At 42.4% G+C, this 18,936-nt stretch overlaps 2 long non-coding RNA genes and 1 other non-coding gene across 15 annotated transcripts; 2 read left to right on the top strand and 1 right to left on the bottom strand.

Annotated features, from left to right (window-relative positions):
- The first annotated feature begins 429 nt into the window (after nucleotides 1–429).
- On the top strand, nucleotides 430–17,610 carry LOC126994663 (uncharacterized). Of its 4 annotated transcripts, XR_007749396.1 has the most exons (6): nucleotides 2,307–2,853; nucleotides 4,966–5,120; nucleotides 7,345–7,462; nucleotides 14,761–14,855; nucleotides 16,025–16,563; nucleotides 16,707–17,610. It is a non-coding gene; the product is annotated as an uncharacterized LOC126994663 (long non-coding RNA). The 4 variants fall into 4 exon arrangements; XR_007749395.1 differs by lacking the exon at nucleotides 2,307–2,853 and adding an exon at nucleotides 430–662 and having other exon boundaries at nucleotides 16,025–17,610; XR_007749397.1 differs by lacking the exon at nucleotides 2,307–2,853 and adding an exon at nucleotides 740–764 and having other exon boundaries at nucleotides 16,025–17,610.
- Trnaa-cgc (transfer RNA alanine (anticodon CGC)) lies at nucleotides 3,969–4,042 on the top strand. Its single transcript has one exon. It is a non-coding gene; the product is annotated as a tRNA-Ala (tRNA).
- On the bottom strand, nucleotides 7,469–10,335 carry LOC126994664 (uncharacterized). 10 transcript variants are annotated; one of them, XR_007749402.1, is made up of 5 exons: nucleotides 9,608–10,335; nucleotides 9,379–9,530; nucleotides 8,459–8,686; nucleotides 8,094–8,169; nucleotides 7,469–7,657 (listed from the first exon to the last, which is right to left on the bottom strand). It is a non-coding gene; the product is annotated as an uncharacterized LOC126994664 (long non-coding RNA). The 10 variants fall into 10 exon arrangements; XR_007749401.1 differs by lacking the exon at nucleotides 7,469–7,657 and adding an exon at nucleotides 7,761–7,885; XR_007749399.1 differs by lacking the exon at nucleotides 7,469–7,657 and adding an exon at nucleotides 9,228–9,303 and having other exon boundaries at nucleotides 8,021–8,169.
- Nucleotides 17,611–18,936: the final 1,326 nt, after the last annotated feature.

Genomic DNA, 18,936 nt, shown 5'->3' with positions numbered 1-18,936 from the left:
GTGTAATGCTCCACTAACGCTTACTTTAGCCCTCCACCAGCTTGAAAACTTGTGCACTTCTATGGGTCTAGTTGTTAATGAATCCAAAACTAAATTTCACTCCTCCTCCTCCTTGCACCCACTTATAGATCCACCTTTCCTCTAACCATCCACACTATCCACATCTTCCTATCCTTATCCGCTCTCCTGCTATCCATGTGTTTATCCAGGACTATGCTTATCATCTTCCATCTTTCTTGGGGGTCAGAATAGATGGAGTGTGTTGGGCTCCACGTATCAATGACGTCAAACTCGATCGTGTCCACTGTTACAAATACTTGGGTGTCTATCTTAGCTTTAATAAATTGAGTTAATCACGTTGCCATATTGCTGCCATAATTCATACACAGAATCTGCCATTGCAGTACAACAATTTGGTCCGGCTGGCGTCATGCCCAAAAGAAGAAGAAGAAGAGTAGGTTCACGGGCCGGCCAGCGTAGCGCCATAAACCTTACTTTTTCTCGTGTTTTCCTTCAAACTACAATGAAGAGAAGATCCACAGCCTGTGAGAAGAAGGTGGAGAGTACAGTGGCGGCCAGGGAAAGGAAGAAACACTGCAGAGAAGCCTTCATATGACGAAAGTGCCCTTCCACTACACCACCACCACCACCACCACACTAAGGTATCTTAGTACGATGTAATTTACTTACTGATGTGACGTGCCATCTTCATTTCCTACATTGAAGAAGGAAAATGTTGTTATTGAAAAAGATGTTTTAGATAGGTATGTTTGAAGTTAGTTTACTGGTAGGTTTTCAGGGTAGGCCTATGCATGGATAAGCTATAACTGAGTATTAGAAACAAATCAGTACTAGACAAGTGGAGGAAGAGGCCCACCACTTCTTAAAAGCAGCTCCACCTGTTGATGTGCCGAGGACCCCCAGTGGGTTTACTCACCTGGTTTACTCACCTGGTTGGCTACCCCAGCTTACTGTCATGGTTCACATATCAGTGGTACGTAGTAGGATAGCCTGCAACTGCTGGCACGCCAGCCCATCAGTTCAATTAAGGACATTATGATTTGTACAAAATTAATGGGCAGAATTGTGTGCCATGTGCAGCTAGGTGTTAAGCAAGGTGTATAGATATGAGTTCGTTACAGAACAATGTTAATGGGATGAGTTTTGACAGAGGCAGGTAATTATTCCGTGTACGAGAACAGTGACTGTTCAAGGGAGAGGTGAAGGCCCCATTTAAATGCGCTAACAACGCTGTCTGGGAGGGAGTTCCAGTGATCAATGCACCTAACACTGAAGAATCTGCGTCTACACTCAGTGGAGGTGTGTGGTTTGGCTAATTTGAATCTGTGGCCTCTGGTAGTAGTGACTGGAGAGATAGTAAATAGATCAGATGGAGAAATGGCACGCTGATCATGAAAGATCTTCCAACATTTAATGAGGTCTGCTCTCAAGAGTCTGCCTTGTACAGAGTATAGGTTAAGAGCCTTGAGACGATCAGCATAACTTAGTTCAGCCAGGCCATCTATGTGCTTGGTCCAGCGGCGCTGCACTGACTCAGCAGCTGCAGGTCACCCAGGTATCCAGTGTTCCAAACTGTTGACCCAAACTCTAGCAAAGGTCTTATGTGTGACTTGAGGATGGCTAACATAAAGTCACTGGAGCGACAGAGAGTAGATATGAGTATGTTATATGCTAATCCTGCAGCTTTATTAACTGTTGTTCATATATGTGCATGAAACTTGAGGGTGTTGTTGACTAGAACTCCCAGGTTAGGTAATTGCTACCGGCAAAGACCTATAATAAATATGTTTACAAAATCCTTTAATATTAAGCTAGAGTTACCATTTTCTGGTTACAACATGACCTATAGGCATAACAGAAGTGACCAAAGTAGGACTTATACTTCCCGAGTTATGACATAAACAGTGTTGTGTTTCTTGGATTCCCGGAAAATTATATTTTTGAAGTATAAAATCTCCCAGAATGCTTATTTATGGGGGATTTTGAAAATAAAAAAGTGGCATGTTTTTCAACTCTTTTCTCCAGATAGTTATCAAGCCAAAAATACTTTATTTTAATTTGATGTATTTTTTACAAATTTAAAAAAAATCTATAAAGTATTTTTTTTTTAATAATTAAAAATATGAAAATAAAAAAAAATCAACTTTTCTTTAATAACTATTTTGAGAAAAGATGACATTTTCAAATCATATATAACATTCAGATTTATTAAAAAAAATAGAAACTGGCAGCTTATAAAGCACAAGTATAAAATCAGCTCTTAGAACCCTACCGTGAAGGACGTTAGGAAAGGCCTTCAGTGGACTAGGAGGAGGAGGAAGAGAAAAAACTAAAAATAATCACTCGGCAAGTAATTAACATCATCCCACAAGGTTTGAATCTCCTGCCATTTCTGTAGAAGTGGAAATCTTACTTTAAAATTAAAAATACACTAATTCGTGTTACTTAACCACCCTAACTAATAAAATAAACATAAATAACACTATAATAAACCAATAAATCCTCATAAATTCAATAAGAAAGCCAAAAAAAACATTATGGCAGTGGAAATCTTACTATTAAATCAATACTACCCTAATTCACGTAACTTAACCACCGTAACTAATAAAATAAACATTAATAACACTATAATAAACCAATAAATCCCATAAATTTAATAATAAAACAAAAAAAACTGATTCCTCCCGGATTTAACAGAGTCTTGGCCGTGATGGCGGGAGTGTGGTTCAGAAGGCGGGTAAAGTCTAATATTTCCGCCAATTACAGCCATATTAACCCCCGGGGGAGGACTGTTTAACCACCGGGAAAGGGAGGAAAGCCCCAGGGTGAAGAGTGAGTATGAATAAAGGGAGAAATAAGTAAAATAAGGGCGTGAGGAGGAGAAAACTGAGGGTTGCTGTGTGCTGTCCCTCCCCAGCCATAAAAACATCCAAGAAGAAGAAGTTTATATTTTTTTCTTTTTCTCCTCTCTGCCTCGTCTGTGTCCCTCCCAGGCTGAGGCGCAGGCAGGTGAAGGGTAAAGGCACAGACAGCATAATAAAGACACCCATTGAGATGCTCCTAAAGGGAGAAAATAGAGAATATGTGACAGGCTGAAACATTATCCATAGCCATTTTTCTTTTTTTCTGCCCCGCCTTCTGTGTCCCTCCCAGGCTGAGGCGCAGACAGCAGTAAAGATTTATCTTAGTACCATGCCAGTATCTCATTATCTACTTAATGAAACATCACTATCTCTTCATATATCTTTTCTACGAATCTTAACCCAGACAGCTGATGCAGAGAATAGCAGCTCACTACATAGGTCGGTATTATAAGACACTTTGGTTTCTCACATCAGCTATTTCTAAAGGTTCACGGCACAGAGGAGGAGTCAAACTACCATCAGGGTCATAAAACTACTACTGGAAATGCCCACAACTCCCTGGAAAGCATTGTCAAATAGGTGTTCTTGGGCGGCGAAATGTCTTATAATACGACCCATAGAGTCTTGCTTGAACGATGGAAAGGAAAAAATATTACTAGCATCAGTGTGACGGTTCTTGTGACACATCTTGGATCCCCCCAGACACTACAGGAGTGAAGGGGCCCCCGTGGCAGGCACCTCAGGTTCAGGTAGATTACAGAAATCTTGCCTTTGAATCGGCACTTCCTGATGTGGTCTTGTGGTCTGGGTCTTATACCTGATTTAGTTTCTCTATATTGATTTTATCTTTTTCTCTCGTATTTCCCAGAATTTATAAATCGTCCTTTTACTTTGTTCACTCACTTGCTCATCAAAAAGGAGTCTTCCTATTATATTTTCCTTGTCTCTGGCCGTGATGGCGGCTCACAGGAAGAGTCCAGCAGGGCGAGCTCTCATGGTGCTGATCGTGTGTTGAAGGGGCAGCAGTCGCCTCTTACAAATTTAATACTTACATTATGGAACATTTTTTGTCCCTGAAGGGGGGGCTTCGTGGTGCAGTGGTTAGCACACTCGGCTCGCAACCGAGAGAGCCCGGGTTCGATTCCTGGGCGGAGTGGAAAAATTTGGGCAGCTTTTCCAATACCCTATGCCCCTGTCCACCCAGCAGTGAATGGGTACCAGGTATTAATCGGGGGTTGTGTCCTGTCTCCTGGGGTCTGTTCCCTTCTCCTATAATTCCTCCCCTCCTGTCTCTCTCTGGCATATGACCACAGATGTTGCACCCACTAAACAAAACTTTCCAACTTTTGTCCCCGAAGGCTGTACAGAAAGGAGGGATCTATGGAAAATAGAGGGAGTTGAGGGGGGCAGAGAATTAAGATAGGTTAGAGCTGTGTGTAGTGCCTGCTGGGCGAGCCTCCCATAGCTCAGAGGGGCCAGTCTTAGACAGACTGGTTAAGGAGTACTACGTGGCTCTCCCACCTCGCTGATCTCCGATTTAATCCCCGGGGCCGGCAAACCCTTTCCTTGTCTGGATTAATTTCTCGTGTGTTTAGTTACACACTGGTCGTGTGAGAGTGTAGAAAAGAGAAAATTCAGGGCGTTTCATGTGGTCCACAACAGGGATATCGTGTGCTGGCCCCAGGCGCTGAAAAGTCACACATTTAGTGGTACATAGAAAGTAACATTGCCTCCATAGTAAATACCATCATGTCTTGCACAGAAATAAATAGTCAGGGTCTCAAAAATAATAGGCTACCCCTTCCTCAACAATACACATTATTATTATTATTATTAGTAGTAGTAGTAGTATTTTTATTATTATTATTATTATTATTATTATTATTATTATTATTATTATTATTTCTACTACAATTTTTATTTCTTCATAGCTTACACTGGTATAGGAAACTACCTTTATCATATTTGTTATTATTATTATTATTATTATTATTATTATTATTATTATTATTATTATTATTATTATTATTATTTTTAATTTTTTTTATTATTATTATTATTATTATTATTATTATTTCAGCGTGAAGATGTCAGGTCGCGACACGTTGGTCCATCGGCGCACCTTCCAGAACGCCAACCAGGTGGTGGAGTTGACCACACGCACCATTCCCAAGGCTCAACACCACCAGCGAGGACATCAACACCAATCACCACCACCACCACCACCTTTCGCTCGTAACTACTGCAACAAAAAACAAGAACAAGAACAACACCACCTTGAAATACACCACCACTCAACACCATTCACCACCACCACCACCAACACCACCACCAGGGTGCTCTATGAAGGGTTTAGTGTCCATGTCGTCAAGTCCATCTCCCTCAATCTGTTCTGGGACCATTTTAGTTGTGGTTCTCTGTATCCTTTCCAACTCCACATACTCCATCACTTCTTCCCGCAAGCTGTTCCATGTGTTAACACTTCTATGTGAAAAACTTTACTTTCTCCAGTCACTTAAACAGGCTCTTTTATTAAGTTTCCTTCCGTGTCCTCTCAGCCCCTGCGTTAGTGATGCTAAGAAGAGATCATCTCTATCCACCTCATCAAACAGGGGACTTCGTGGTGCAGTAGTTAGCACACTCGGCTCACGACCGAGAGAGCCCGGGTTTGATTCCCGGGCGGAGTGGAAAAATTTGGGCGGCTTTTCTGACACCCTACGCCCCTGTCCTCCCAGCAGTGAATGGGTACCAGGTATTAATAGGGGGTTGTGTCCTGTCTCCTGGGATCTGTTCCCTTCTCCTATAATTCCTTCCCCTTCTGTCTCTCTCTGGCATATGACCACAGATGTTGCTCTGACTAAACCAAACTTTCCAACTGTTCCCTTCTCCTATAATTCTTTCCCCTTCTGTCTCTCTCCGGCATATGACCACAGATGTTGCTCTGACTAAACCAAACTTTCCAACTGTTCCCTTCTCCTATAATTCCTTCCCCTTCTGTCTCTCTCTGGCATATGACCACAGATGTTGCTCTGACTAAACCAAACTTTCCAACTGTTCCCTTCTCCTATAATTCCTTCCCCTTCTGTCTCTCTCCGGCATATGACCACAGATGTTGCGCCCAATAAACAAAACTTTCCAACTCTTTCCTCATCAAACTTATTTACCAACTTGTACAGTGTGATCAAATCTCCTCTCTTTCTTCTTTGTTCCAGTGTCGTCAAGTCCATCTCCCTCAATCTGTCTTCATACGTCATATTCGAGAGTTCTGGGACCATTTTGTTGCAATTCTCTGTCTTGAGTCCAACATAATAATCTTCCTTTGCATAGTTTTTCCTTTTTTCCTTATATGCCTCATCTTGGTATTCAAATCCTTCCATAGTTTTCATCTGTCATAGTTGATGGCCATTCTTTCCTAAGGGGCACTCGTGACTGACTCCTCCATCTAACTCAACATTTTTTGTGAAAATTAGGTCAAGTCTTGATGGTTGGTCATCTCCTCTTAGCCTTGTTTCTCCTTTAACCCACTGCATCAACAGATTATCACATCAGGTGTGTGTGTGTGTGTGTGTGTGTGTGTGTGTGTGTGTGTGTTTAGCTAGTTGTTGTATTTACCTAGTTGTAGTTTTATAGGGCCTGGGCTTGACGTTCGTGTGGTCCTGTCTCTGTATCTACATTTATCCAACTTTTCCTTGAAGCTTTGCACACTCCTTTCTGATACTACATCCTCACTTAGTCTGTTCCAAAGCTCTATATTTCTTTGCGGGAAGCTATATTTCTTTATGTCTCTCAAGCATCTTCCCTTCCTCAATTTTTTACTGTGTCCTCGTGTGTTCCTGGTGGTAATTTCTTCTTTTACTAGTAACTCCTCGTTGTCTACTACTTCCATTTTGCTCAATAATTTGTGGATTTGTATTAGGTCTCCCATTTCTCTTCTTTGTTCTAGTGTTGGTAAGTCCATTTCCTTTAGTCTCTCCTCGTATGTCAATCCCTGGAACCATTTTTGTTGCCATCTTTTGTATTCTTTCTAGTTTCTTGATGTGTTTCTTCTTATGGGGAGACCACACTGCCTCTGCATGTGTGTGTGTGTGTGTGTGTGTAAGATTGACTGACTGATGAATGAATAACTGCAATTAATTAGGCTGGTATTACAAGACACTCTCCCTTCTCACATCAGGTATTTCTAAAGGTCAAAGGGGGATATCAATCAGGTTCTAATGAGTGTTTTTCAGGCTCATGGTACAGAAGAAGGGTTAAACTACCACCAGGGTCATAAAACTACTCCTGGAAATGCCCACAACTCCTGCGAAAGCCTTGTCAAATAAGTGTTCTTGGGCGGCGAAATGTCTTATAATACGACCCTGAGTAAATAACTTCCTGATGGAGTGGATGATTGACTTGGCATCTTGTAGCTTTACTCTCAGCTATTTCAAGTTCCCGACTGATGTACTAACACCCTCAGATTGGCTACAGTGAAGGTCGTGGCAGAGAGTGTACTCAAACTCCTACTGTGAGCTACTCCTGATGCCTGCGCCCTCACCACCCCTGTGAAGGACGCCCAGCTGACCCAACCCTCCTCGGTGAGTCTGTCCCACTTAATGTTGCAAGAGTTATCCGGTATACCTTCATTCTCTCATGCTTTCCCTATGTCCTGTGCTGTCCAACTTAATGATGTGAGAGTTAAGTGGTGTTTTCACTATCATCTTTTTAGAGTGTCTGATTAAAAAACTAATGCAGGAGTAATGGTGTTTTTTGTTCCTGTTGAGTGTCTGGACCTATCAGCTGTCTCGTGCTGTCCAACTTATTAATGCAAGAGTCATGGTGTTTTTTGTTCCTGTTGAGTGTCTGGACCTATCAGCTGTCTTGTGCTGTCCAACTTATTAATGCAAGAGTCATGGTGTTTTTTGTTCCTGTTGAGTGTCTGGACCTATCAGCTGTCTTGTGCTGTCCAACTTATTAATGCAAGAGTCATGGTGTTTTTTGTTCCTGTTGAGTGTCTGGACCTATCAGCTGTCTTGTGCTGTCCAACTTATTAATGCAAGAGTCATGGTGTTTTTTGTTCCTGTTGATCAGCTGTCTTGTGCTGTCCAACTTATTAATGCAAGAGTCATGGTGTTTTTGTTGAGTGTCTGGAACTATAAGCTGTCTTGTGCTGTCCAACTTATTAATGCAAGAGTCATGGTGTTTTTTGTTCCTGTTGAGTGCCTGGACCTATCAGCTGTCTTGTGCTGTCCAACTTATTAATGCAAGAGTCATGGTGTTTTTTGTTCCTGTTGAGTGCCTGGACCTATCAGCTGTCTTGTGCTGTCCAACTTATTAATGCAAGAGTCATGGTGTTTTTTGTTCCTGTTACTGGACCTATCAGCTGTCTTGTGCTGTCCAACTTATTAATGCAAGAGTGGTGTTTTTTGTTCCTGTTGAGTGTCTGAATGCAAGAGTCATGGTGTTTTTGTTCCTGTTGAGCTGTCCAACTTATTAATGCAAGAGTCATGGTGTTTTACCTATCAGCTGTCTTGTGCTGTCCAACTTATTAATGCAAGAGTCGTGGTGTTTTTGTTCCTGTTGAGTGCCTGGACCTATCAGCTGTCTTGTGCTGTCCAACTTATTAATGCAAGAGTCATGGTGTTTTTTGTTCCTGTTGAGTGCCTGGACCTATCAGCTGTCTTGTGCTGTCCAACTTATTAATGCAAGAGTCATGGTGTTTTTTGTTCCTGTTGGGTGCCTGGACCTATCAGCTGTCTTGTGCTGTCCAACTTATTAATGCAAGAGTCATGGTGTTTTTTGTTCCTGTTGAGTGCCTGGACCTATCAGCTGTCTTGTGCTGTCCAACTTATTAATGCAAGAGTCATGGTGTTTTTGTTCCTGTTGGGTGCCTGGACCTATCAGCTGTCTTGTGCTGTCCAACTTAATAATGCAAGAGTCATGGTGTTTTTGTTCCTGTTGGTGCCTGGACCTATCAGCTGTCTTGTGCTGTCCAACTTATTAATGCAAGAGTCATGGTGTTTTTTTTGTTGTGTTGGTGCCTGGACCTATCAGCTGTCTTGTGCTGTCCAACTTATTAATGCAAGAGTGTTCCTGTTGCGTGCCTGGACCTATCAGCTGTCTTGTGCTGTCCAACTTATTAATGCAAGAGTCATGGTGTTTTTGTTCCTGTTGGGTGCCTGGACCTATCAGCTGTCTTGTGCTGTCCAACTTAATAATGCAAGAGTCATGGTGTTTTTTGTTCCTGTTTGAGCCCTGGACCTATCAGCTGTCTTGTGCTGTCCAACTTATCAGCTGTCTTGTGCTGTCCAACTTATTAATGCAAGAGTCATGGTGTTTTTTGTTCCTGTTGAGTGTCTGGACCTATCAGCTGTCTCGTGCTGTCCAACTTATTAATGCAAGAGTCATGGTGTTTTTTGTTCCTGTTGGGTGCCTGGACCTATCAGCTGTCTTGTGCTGTCCAACTTATTAATGCAAGAGTCATGGTGTTTTTGTGTTCTGTTGGGCCCTGGACCTATCAGCTGTCTTGTGCTGTCCAACTTATTAATGCAAGAGTCATGGTGTTTTTTGTTCCTGTTGGGTGCCTGGACCTATCAGCTGTCTTGTGCTGTCCAACTTATTAATGCAAGAGTCATGGTGTTTTTTGTTCCTGTTGGGTGCCTGGACCTATCAGCTGTCTTGTGCTGTCCAACTTATTAATGCAAGAGTCATGGTGTTTTTTTGTTCCTGTTGGGTGCCTGGACCTATCAGCTGTCTTGTGCTGTCCAACTTATTAATGCAAGAGTCATGGTGTTTTTTGTTCCTGTTGGGTGCCTGGACCTATCAGCTGTCTTGTGCTGTCCAACTTATTAATGCAAGAATTGGCCTGTATCTTCACTCTTAACCCCTTCACTACGGCCGGGCCAAAACAGCGCCCCGTGCCATATCCGGGATCGCCACGCGCGCCAAATTTCAAATGTCGCTATTGAATATAACAAGTTTTCAGCCATACGCTCAACATAATCATCATGTATTATATATGAAAACATGCAGAATGGACCGTATTGGCTATACAGGCAGTGCCACACGTGGCCACTTGGTGAACTGTCAAAGCAGTACTTTCCATAGAATTCAAGTTATGTACTAGAGTGGATCTGAGGCTGCCTCCAGGATACAAGGCCTTGGCAGAGTCACTGCTCTGAGCCTACGACCGCTCACTTATTACCTCTACTCGATTTCCTGACACTACTATTTGACCTGGAGAAAAACTGAAATCGGGTAGGAGTGAAGCGTGTGCAATGTCATCGGCTTGGAGCGATGGCGGCACCATGGCCGTGTATGTATCTCGGAGACAGCTTCAGACACACACTATTCTATAACTTGAAATCTATGGAAAGTACAGCTTGGAGTTGAGTGGCCATATGCCTGTATAGCCAATGCGGTCCATTAAATGGTGCACATAAAGAAACTCACTACGGCCGGGCCAAAACAGCACGCCAACAGATCCGGGATCGCTGCCCGCCAAATTTCAAATGTCGCTATTAAATATAACAAGTTTTCAGCCATAAACTCAACACAATCATCATGTATTATATATGAAAACATGCAGAATTAAATGGTGCATATAAAGAAACATAAATTAATTGATAATTTTGAGATGTAAGCATAAATATAGAGATAAAATAACTTGTATATTGGTTAAAGCGAGCCAGGACGCAGTATGCGCGTCCTGGGATGTGGTACGGGGCACGCAAGGACACAGTATACACGTCCTCGTGTTGTAGGGGTTAAGCCTTCCCTGTGTCCTGTGCTGTCACCTCTGTAATGCAAGTGGTGGACAATATGAGATACCCTTTGCCTCACAGTTAATGGCCACATAATGAGGTAGAGGAATGAGATAAAATTCATATAAAGCCGTATTTTTGAAAAGGGGAAGGGAGGACTCAACTGATAAAAGATGGCTTTATTTTGTACACTTTTTATTCCTTTTTAAATAAGAACACCATACATAGCAGGCAGTAGCTTAGCCAGTAGACTATTAGTGCTGCCTTGGAGAATCTTGGAACCATTTGCTGAACTGAGTGCAGACCAACGTGGCTCACATGAAGCACTTACGAGACTTGGCAACAGAAAACTCCTCAGTTGTATCCTTGACGTGCTAATTTCCCTCAGTAACTCGTGCTGCTCAATACTCATTAGAGAGAGGTGGTTCAATCTTGTTTGAACCATACTGACTCTTACTTCTTGAGTCTAGTTAATTTTGGAAAGGAGCGTTCACCACTGCAGTTGGTAACCATTAGAGTTAAATAAATCTTCAACGTGATCTCGACATTAGGAGAACAAGACCCAAAAGAATGATCAACTCTCAGACGATACAGTGTCATCTCGTAAAGGTCTTGTTGAGATCCAGCAACAGTACAGCCGGGTCGGACCGCAACAGCATTGATCCAATATTTCCCAAAATATATAAGGTACGTCAAGTTTGCAGTATATTGACAGGCCAACATTCGCTGCAGATTTATCTCTACTCAATGTTATGATAACCCCTCGAATGTTGGTCTGTAAATGTGCTGGCAACTTAACGTACACCTATTGAATACACACCAGCAGAGCGGTCGCTTCTGAAAATAAAAAAACTATTTTACCCCTTTGTCATCACGATATATTATTATACTCAATACCCTACCAACGTACTACTGGCTTACTCATGAGTACAGATACTATTGATAAGAGGCCAAAACTCACACTTAGATTCAGCTGTGCACTTGTGCCTCGACCGCCATTAAACCTTTTTTCTGTTATTGATATTTAATATAATCTATACTACTAAACTTTTATCTGCATCAATAGGTTAAGTATATTATGTATAACACACCCCTAACTTACCCTACAGACAGTCAAGGAAATACGCATTTCAACCTGTCCACTGCAATTGGCACGGATTTGGCTTTCACTGGTAGCCTGGTGAACTTATACTCCCAGATCTTTCTCTGCCTCTGTGGTGGATAGTGGAGTGTTTCCCATATGGTGGTATTGGTGTGCTGGATATCCCTTCACTGGTAGCCTGGTGAACTTATACTCCCAGGTCTTTCTCTGCCTCTGTGGTGGATAGTGGAGTGTTTCCCATGTGGTATTGGTGTGCTGGATATCCCTTCACTGGTAGCCTGGTAACATACACTCCCAGGTCTTTCTCTGGCTCTGTGGTGGATAGTGGAGTGTTTCCCATGTGGTATTGGTGTGCTGGATATCCCCTCCCAAGGTGCAGGACTACATTTTTCTTCATTGAATTGTAGCAGCCACTTTTTGCTCCACTCCTGTAGCTTGGTGAGGTCTTCTTGTAGGAAATCCGTAGTCAAGGGGTTAAGAGAATCCATCGCCTGGACCTTCATGCTATTCAATTTACACATGTTTATGTCTGCTGGAGCCTTGGGGTCCAGCTGCAACACCCACAAGTCCGGATCTGGACCACGGGCCGCCAGTTGAGTTGGGAAGCCCTGGACTATATGCCGTATACGGTGTACTATAATGCCAAGCTTATTATACTATGCCCTAGTGAAGTTTTCTATATTTTCTTATCCCGGAAGCAGCGACGGGCCAAATTTGTGCCGTGATATAAACCCCCCAAAATAGATGATACATAATCTGATCACAAATGCATTGATATATTATATTATGGAATGGTTTGTGTGAGGGGTGATTTTTTTTCATTTTCCTTGCTTAGAGGGACCATTAAGAAACATGATCCCCGCAGCTACCGGGTTATATATAGTAATATCATTTATAATAATATTACAAAAAATCAGGAAAATGAGTAATTATTTTGTCTCGGCCTTCTGTGCCTAAGGGCAAAAACTTTAGTTACTAATTTTTTACATTCCCGCGGGGCCTGTAGCACGTGCTAAATGTGCTACTAGGTTAACCCCTTGAATGCGGATTTCCTACAGTTAGACATCACCAAGCTACTGAAATGGAGCAAAAAGTGGCTGCTACAATTCAATGAAGAAAAATGTAAAGTCCTGCACCATGGGAGGGGATATCCAGCACACCAATACCACATGGGAAAACACTCCACTATTCACCACAGAGGCAGAGAAAGACCTGGGAGTGTATGTTACCAGGCTACCAGTGAAGGGATATCCAGCACACCAATACCACATGGGGAAACACTCCACTATCCACCACAGAGGCAAGAAAGACCTGTGAGTGTATGTTACCAGGCTACCAGTGAAGGGATACCCAGCACACCAATACCACATGGGAAACACCACTATCCACCACAGAGGCAGAGAAGGACCTGGGACTATATGTTACCAGGCTACCAGGGAAGGCCAAATCTGTGCCAATTGTTGTGGTCCGAAACCGGGCTCTCAAGGAGGTTTAAGACTGATTTGTAGTAGCGACAACTGACTTAATGTTCTGGTACTTCAAGAGTATTTGAAGGAGCTCGTAGTTGGGGTGATGAAACGTTGTCGCTTTTATATATTTAATTTTAACTTATCTTAACACTATGAATAACAAAAATAATATAAAATACAGAATACACTTCAATCAGACCCAGCGGGTTGTCAGGCCTCGCACACTGCCTGTTAAGGGACAAGTAACGTCCTACTTCAATACTAGTTGCAATCCTAACTATTTCTTATTACACATACACTGAAGATATATACTCTTATAATCTAAACAATACCACTATACACAATGGACACTAGTGCGCTTTTACGGTACAACACTTCACTTCTACGACAGCGTAGATGAACACACGACACATATTGTGTCTAAATTTAGAGGGGAGGACACGTGAATGTCGGTCAGAATTATTTCTAGTTCTGCCCGAGTATCCGAGGAACTCCCTATATGATGTATTGCTTACGCCCACTACTATCCATTACTATGTCATACCTATTGACTGGGTACATAAGGCTCCTGCACTGAGGGTGCACTCCTAACCCTATGATATTGTTACATCCTCTATGGTTATAGCACATAAGAGTGAATATTCATGAGTAGTGTTATTCTACATGACTTCCGTTTACATGATTCTCGTCCTTATAGTCTTTAGCGTGGTGCTGTCGTTGAGGACTTCTGTATGCGGTTGAGGGAAGCGCTCTTCCTTCGAGGAGAGTGTTGAAGATTGAGAGTTTTCATGTATTACATCAATCTGGGCCTGATGTGCTGTGTTCAAAAAGTGGAGGTTTATGGGCACCACACAATCAAAGCGGACGGGTTAAACCGACACAGTCACTTGGGGCCATAAACTTACTCACCAATACCCTTATACTGACTCACTATGTTACATAATAAGAACCACTACCAGGGCTGCACATATGAATCTTACCAGGGCACACACTAATAATTATTTGTCCTGGTATAGTGTGGCTAATTCTTCTGGCTCCGTGGTGTAGTGGTTATCATGCCTACCTATGAATCTGCCGCCAGGTGAATCCTCCCTCCTGAACAGTCATTTAATTGTAGCCCACTTATGAATTTTCCCCCAGAACATTTGAGTAAGAGTTAATTTTGTCATATGTAGGTGAGTAAGGTTATGTGATGTTCATCCTTCCTTTCAGGCAGGCTAGATGTACCAAGTGTTAGACCTTAATGTATAGCTATCTAGTTGTATCTCTCTCTCTCTCCTTTCCCTCCCCCCATCTCTCTCTCTCTCTCTCTACCTCCCCTTTCCCTCCCCCCCATATCTCTCTCTCTCTCTCTCTGTCTCAATCTTTTTATTTCCTTCATCATTTCTCTCCCTTCTCTTCCTTCCTTCCTTCCCAGTGTTCCTTCGTCCACCCTCAGACCTTCCTCCTCCTTCCTTCCCAGTGTTCCTTCGTCCACCCTCATACCTTCCTTCCTTCCTTCCCAGTGTTCCTTCCTTTTCATTGTCATTCTCCCTTGTGATGTTTTCCTTTCCTTCCTCCAGTGTGCCCCTGAGAGCTCCCTGCAGCACAGCGAGTCTCTTCTTGGACGGCTCAGAGGCACAGAAGATGTAGCCAGACTTGCCGGCCAAACCCGAGGGTGAGTACACACCCTGAGGCACTTATGTTAGCCTGTCTGTTTGTTGGTCTGCCTCAACAACCCTCAACTCGTACAGGAAACTGTTAATTAAAAGATGAGACACTTTTTGTTAGTCTGTCTACTTAAAATTAATCTTGTCTTGGTCTGTTTACTTGGTCTAGACACAGAAAGTAATGACATCAAGATAATTATGGAACAACAATGAGAATAAGTCACACATCTGCCCAAAAAATACTCAGACTCGTGTGATAAATATATATATATATATATATATATATATATATATATATATATATATATATATATATATATATATATATATATACATACATACATACATACATACATACAGTGGGTCTCAGCAGGCCTGGCAGACCATGGTGTTGTGGAGTCACTCAGTACAAATATATTACATTGTCAATATCTAGGTAGGCAGGGAAATTTAAGTCCCCTGTGTGTGTGTGTGTGTTTTCTATGTAATATTATACATTCTCTCTCTCTCCCCCTTCTACTTATAATATCTCCCTTTTCCTCCACTTACCTTCTTCCTCTTCCTTACCTCCTTCCTCCCTCCATTTGGTTCTCTCTCTCTCCCTTCCTTCCTTCCTCCTCCTTTCTTTCTCTTCCTCTGCTCATTACATTTTCTCTTCCTTCTTCCTCCCTCCATTTGGTTCTCTCCCTTTTTTCCTCCTCCTCCTCTTCTTCCTCTTTCTCTTCTTCAGCAGTTTCTCCTCCTCCTGTTATTGCATCTTCCTCTTTTTTCCTCATTTGGTCTCTCTTTCCTCTCCCTTCTATTTCTAATTTCTTCTCCATTTTCCTCCACTTACCTCCTTCCATTTAGTTCTCTCCCTTCCTTCCTCTTCTTTCTCTTCCTCGGATCATCACATTTTCTCTTCCTTCTTCCTCTTCCTTGCCTCCTTCCTCCCTCCATTTGGTTATCTCCCTTCCTTCCTTCCTCCTCCTTCATTCTCTTTCTCTGATCATCACATTTTCTCTTCCTTTTTTTCCTCTCTCATATTTCTCTTTTTAGCATAGTTTCTCCTCCTCCTCCTTCTGTTATTGCATCTTCTTCATTTGGTATAGGTCTCTCTCTCTCTCTCTCTCTCTCTCTCTCTCTCTCTCTCTCTCTCTCTCTCTCTCCAATCCATTAATACAGTTATTCTCCTCAGGTGTGTGTTGATGTTGGGACCAAGAAGAAGAAGAAGAGGAGAAAAAGGAGGAAGATGATGATAAAGGCAACAGGAAGATCAGAAGAAGAGGAGGAAGAATGGAAGAAGAGAACACACACACACACATATGACAAACACCTTTTTCTATATTTTTCATTTTTATTAGTCCATACAACATACATTAGCTATATACATATAATACAACATATGCATAACTATATATACATTAGATCATAGAGTGAGTGAGTGAGAGACTCGAGAGGTGAGATAGAGAGGGGCCCCCCCCCCCCCCCTCTCTCTCTCTCTCTCTCTCTCACCTCACCACAGCTCACAGGACCCCACAGACACATACCCCCCCAGCCTCATGAAGGACCCCCTCCTCCCTCCCTCCCCCCCTAGCCAACATAGCCTTGTTTTTCTATTAATAAAAAGTTAATTTGTAATGTTTGTGTGTTATATTCCTATGAGAGAGGAAGAGAGAGGGAAAGGTAAAGAGGGAGAGACAGAGAACGTAATGAGAAGAATAAGAGAGAGAGGAGGTAAGGGAAGGAGAGAGATGAGAGAAGGAAAATAAATAATGAAAGAAAGAGCAGAAGAAATTTACTGATAAAAGAGAGAAAGGTATCAGAAGGGAGAGAGAGAGAACGAAATGAGAAGCAAAAGAGAAAGAGAGAGAGAGGAGGTAAGGGAAGGAGAGAGATGAGAGAAGGAAAATAAATAATGAAAGAAAGAACAGAAGAAATTTACCGATAAAAGAGAGGGTATCAGAAAAGCCGCCCAAATTTTTCCACTCCGTCCGGGAATTGAACCCGGGCTCTAAAGGTTGTGAGCCGAGTGTGCTAACCACTGCACCACGGAGCCCCGAGAAGGTCAGAGGGTCAGAAATCCATGGGGACCGATCAAGAATGTTTTTTGAACGAACTGCGCCTGGTAAGTAGCCACCTTGCCCTCCTCCCTTTATCTGCTGCCCCATCCTTGGGTTCCAGTAGTCTGCCTCAGCCCACCCCATGAAATATTTTCCTCCTCGTGGTTTCCATTGACTCAGTGCGTCGTAGATTGGCCCAGCCCACTGTGTCATGGGCTCGCTCAACACAAGTACAGTAAACCTTCAATATAACAAACTAATTTTGGGGGAACTTAGTCCGTTAGTGCCAAAAGTCCATTATAAGCGGCGAAGATTTTAAAAAACATAAAATAAACAACAAACCTAGTAAACGCAGGTATGTATATATATATTTTTTATTGTGTATGTTGTGTGCACGTTGTCTGTATGGCCACACTTGGCGACAGACTCCGAGGCACTGAGGTTGCCAGGTTGCCAGTGGGTCTTGCAGGCTTGTTACAGGTATGGGTAAAATTTTACAAGCGCACCAGTCTTGCACTGGCAGACGAAACCTTTTTTTGGGGGGGGGGGGTAGTTTTTGGTGTGATGTGAAATAATCTGCTAACTGTTTCTGTCACAAATAATTAAATGAAGAACGTATTTATACCACAAGGTTAGTAAATTTATTGGGCACGTGTTGTGGGGTGCGGGAATACACAGCACGGGAAGGGACATGGCAGCAGCGTGCATGTTACGAGAAATACCTCCTGGTGTCCATGCCACTGGGGGAATAATAGGAGGAAAAAAAAAACATTGGCCTTTTTTTGTTCTTGTTTATTATCCACTCTTTGATATGGTGGGTGAGTGAAATATAAAGGGTTTTGTTTAGTTGGCGCAACATCTGTGGTCATATGCCGGAGACAGAAGGGGAAGGAATTATAGGAGAAGGCAACAGATCCCAGGAGACGGTACACAACCCTCGATTAATACCTGGTACCCATTCACTGCTGGGTGGACAGGGGCGGCTTTTCCGATACCCTAGTATCGGAAAAGCCGCCCAAATTTTTCAACTCCGCCCAGGAATCGAACCCAGTGCGAAATATAGAAACTGTAAGCAAGTTGAACATTTCTCTCTGCAAGTTATTTTACAGGTGCTGTGGCGGGTGTACACCAGGCATTGAAAAGTCAATCATTTAATTATGTGACAGAAACAGTTAGCAGATTATTTAATAACACACCAAAAACTACAAAAAAATTTTTTCGTCTGCCAGTGTGAGATTGGCATTTTTTTTTTTTTTTTTTACAACAAAGGAGACAGCTCAAGGGCACAAAAAAAGTAAATAATAAAAAAAAAGCCTGCTACTCGCTGCATTTGTAAAATCATACCCATACCCGTAACAATATGATCCCCAAGCAAGACCCCACTCACAACCTAGCAACCTCAGTGCCTCGGAGTGCGTCGCCAAGTGTGCTGAGGCCATACAGACAACGTGCACACAACATACATAATAAAAAATATATATACCTACATTTACTAGCTTAGTAGTTTTATTACTTTACGTTCTTTTTAAATCTTCGCCGCTTATAACGGACTTTCGGCACTAACGGACTAAGTTCCCCCCAAAATTGCAAGTGTATCAAGACACCTCTCCACCCAAAATTGACCTCTCTTTTGGCTACTCTTTTATAGGAGCGGCGAGTAGCGGGCTTTTTTTTTTGTACTCCTTACTGCCCTTGAGACGTGTCCTCTGATGTGAAAAAAATAAATGAATAAATAGAAATGAAAATTAGTCCGTTATATCGAGGGTTTACTGTACTTGTGGGCCAGGCCAATCTGCTACCCACTGAGTCACACGCCTTCGTCAAACGCACCATCGAAACTGTATGTAAATCTATGTGAGTGTAACTGTATGTGACTTTAAGCTTAACTATATATACACTTCTCTGTTCCTTCCCTTCCCTTCAATTTCCTTTCATTTCCTTCCCTTCCCTATCCTTTCCTATCCCTTTCCAATAACTTGACTTGACTGGACTGCTCCTTCATATTGTGACCTCCTTGACCTCTTGTGACCTTTCCTTGGACTGGGGT

Source organism: Eriocheir sinensis, unplaced genomic scaffold (assembly GCF_024679095.1).
Source record: "Eriocheir sinensis breed Jianghai 21 unplaced genomic scaffold, ASM2467909v1 Scaffold844, whole genome shotgun sequence".
NCBI classification, from domain to species: Eukaryota; Metazoa; Arthropoda; class Malacostraca; order Decapoda; family Varunidae; genus Eriocheir; species Eriocheir sinensis.
Note: the sequence above shows the minus strand (reverse complement) of the source record. Positions and strands in the feature narration are given on the sequence as shown.